Genomic DNA, 3,586 nt, shown 5'->3' with positions numbered 1-3,586 from the left:
CACACAAGCTTAATAAGCTACAACCGGAGCCTAGAAATGGGTAAAGTTGGCAGAGAGAGAACTAAAGATACCCCAGGCACTCGTGGGAACCACTCTGCCCATGGAGAGATGGAGAAATACATTAGAAGAGGAGTCGGGCCGACAAGAGCCGAATCTAAGATGGCGCCGGATAGAGAAGCCTCTGAACAAGGAGAGCAAACGGATGCCTCGGTCGACTCCGATGGAGGTAGGGACAGCGAAACATGCACCAGACGTCCCAGAGATAACCTCCCAGTATCCAGGGACTTTATTACCCTGCTGAGACAAGACCTGCAAGATATCAAATCAGACCTGAAACAGGTTGGAGACAGGGTAGAATCCCTGGAAGCAGGCTGGGAAGGAACGATTGCCTTTAACTCAGCGGTAACAAACAGCTTCGATCATGCCCAAGCCCATATAAATCAATTATACAACCTGATAGGAGGATCAGGATAACCGCGGGCGTAGAAATAACCTGCACATAAAAGGAGTGCCGGAGACTCTGCCCTCAGACGCCATCATGGCTTCAATGGTGAAACTTTTTTACAAAATCCTAGGCCCGGATGCCACAGATGATTTCACTATGGACAGGGCCCACAGAGCACTTCGTCCTCCCCCTAAACCTCAAGAGGCACCAAGGGACATAATATGTCGCTTAGTTAGCTTCAGCACAAAGGAGAAGCTGCTTAAAATGGCGAGGGACAAACATCCATTAGCCTGTTTTGGCTCCACAATCGCTTTGTTCCAGGATCTGTCGCCTATGACCCTGCAAAAACTACGAGCTTTGAAGCCGCTCCTGGAAATCCTACAAAATAGGAAAATTATTTACCGCTGGCTTCATCCGTTTGGTCTATTGGTGAATACACCAGGACGCAAAGTTGCTATTAGATCACCTTCAGACCTGATCCAGATCTACAATATCCTGGAGATAGAGCCATTAGACATCCAGGACTGGACAACTGTGAGAAATCTTACAGATCTCCCTGCGGTTCCGACGCTGACTGCCTGGACCCCGGCCTCAGTATCCAGGCCCCAAAGGCAAAAGAAGAATGTACCTAAGATGACACCTAAGCAGCTGACACTACATCCAGATTGAGATCTTATGCTTATTTGTATTGCTGAGCTATATAGTTATGTTGAGGTGTAGAGAGGAGATTTAGATAGATCTTGAGCTTATCTAGAGGAAAAATTTATTTTTATTTTTCTTTGATGTCACTATTATGTTATTACCTAGGCTAAACTAAAAATGATCCTCTGGTTGTTATAAGGTTCTATAGGGATCATAGGAATGGCACTTCCTCTCTCCTCTTTTGGCTCTCTTGCGCTTCTCCCTGTCCTTTGCCCCCCCCCCTCCCCCACTTTTAGAGAGTTTGGTAGACCAGAAGTCACTTTGGTAGGGATGTGGGGGATGGAAGAGGGGTGTGGATTGAGGATGAAGGGTATTGCTCCTCTTTGTTGAGCGGTTAGGAGCGGTTTTCTCCTTGCATAAATAGGTCGGTATTGCTAGATATGCCAAATATGTGAAGACCTGTATACCTGTGTTTATTATGTTATCTATGGTTGTGACATAAGGAAATTCTATATGCTTGTGTGCACGGATTAGCCGTGTTTTCGGTCCAATTCTCCCCCCTAGATTGCCTCCTTGTGTGAGGAGACTTTGACATTAGGATGGTTATCTTACTACTATACATCATATACGTCACATGGATAGAGTTATCTATGATTTCATGTACTAATGAGGTTTTCTTTATTCCTTTTTGAAATATGTTTTTCAATTCCCTCCCCTTCCCCCCCTATCCCTCCCCTCCCCCCCCCATCCCTCCTTTTTCCCTGCAGCGGACGTTTCAGCATTCCACCCCTATAGGCCTTAATAACTACCTACAAGAAGTCATGAAATGGCTACCATAAAGATCTGCTCTTTCAATGTCAGAGGGTTAAACTCACCTGCCAAAAGAAGTCAGATAATTCAGCTTATGCGCAAGCAGAAGGTGAGCATCTTGATGTTACAAGAGACACACTTTAAGAAGGACCATGTGCCAAGATTGAGCCATCTTACTTACAATAGGTGGTATCACAGTACATGGCCCTCCTCAGCCTCAAAGGGAGTTTCAATAGCCCTACATAAAAACTTCCCTCTAAATGTGAGCTCTACCTTAGAAGATCCAGAAGGTAGATTCCTTTTTATTAAAAGTAACAATAGGTAATAGTACCTATACACTTGGCAACTTATACGCACCAAACACTCTGCAAACCAAGTGGATATGTACTACCCTAAACCTCCTAAGAGAATTTACAGAAGGTACTTTAGTTTTGGGTGGAGATCTGAATATCACATTACACCCGCTTATATATTCATCTACGGGTATCTCGTCTACCTCACATATAGCCTTGAAGAGAGTACACTCTGCTATAGGCTCTATGGTGCTGGTAGATGTGTGGAGGACACTAAATCCAACTGTTAAAGATTACTCTCATCATTCGGTAGCCCACAGATCATATCAAAGACTTGATTATCTGTTTGTCCCTACTTGTAAATTGACCTCTTGTGTTAACGCCTCAATTGGTACTTTGTTGTTGTCAGATCATGCCCCGGTGTTTCTAGAGATGGGTTTTGAGTCATTGCCTAAACCTATGTCAAACTGGAGGCTAAATGAGACATTATTGGATTCATGGGAGCATGTTCAGAAGACTACAGGAAAATTAGAGGAATATTTCCAGCTTAACGTAACTCCAGATGTTTCACAAGGAGTGATTTGGGAGGCCCATAAGGTTGTAATAAGAGGTCACTTTATAAGTCTAGGTTCATTCCTTAAAAAGAAAAGAGAGGAACAGGTGTTATCCCTAACACAGAGAATACAGTCTTTGGAATGTTCTCATAAAGAAACCCGTTCTGAAGATGATCTGACACAGTTGAATTTAGCACGCTCATCCCTCAAAAATATTTTTAACCAAAAGACGGCAAAGCTTTTTCTCTCTGCGAGATTTAAATATTATGCGCATGGGGATAAAGCTTCAAAATTTTTACTCAGACAGATTAAAAAGAGGAAAGATAAATCATACATACAAAAGATTCGCACAACGACATCCTCATTAGCTAGGAATACAGAAGAAATAGCGATACGGTTCAAAGAATTTTATGAGGCACTTTATAATCTCCGGTTAAGGGATACACCATAGGATAGAGATCAGAGATCAAAAAGGATTGATGATTAGTTAGCTTCTCTGGAACTTCCTACATTGGGGAACCAACAGATAACCTCTCTACTCAAACCTGTTACATTACAGGAGTTAATCGAAGTAGTCAATTCAATCCCAATGCATAAGAGTCCGGGCCCTGATGGCCTTCCAATGATCTATTACCGCAAATTCCAAAAAGTTTTGCTGCCTCAATTTTTGACATTATGCAATAACACATTCAGAGGTAATCCATTACCAGAACAGATGCTGATGGCTCACATCACTATTATCCCTAAAGAGGGAAAGGATGAAACGAATTGCGCGAGTTATAGGCCCATATCCCTACTAAATAATGATTGAAAAATATTTGCAAAAATTTTGGCGCTTAGGT

Source organism: Bufo bufo, chromosome 4, assembly GCF_905171765.1.
Source record: "Bufo bufo chromosome 4, aBufBuf1.1, whole genome shotgun sequence".
Taxonomy (NCBI): domain Eukaryota; kingdom Metazoa; phylum Chordata; class Amphibia; order Anura; family Bufonidae; genus Bufo; species Bufo bufo.
The sequence above is the reverse complement of the archived record's forward strand: the minus strand, read 5'-3'. Positions refer to the sequence as shown.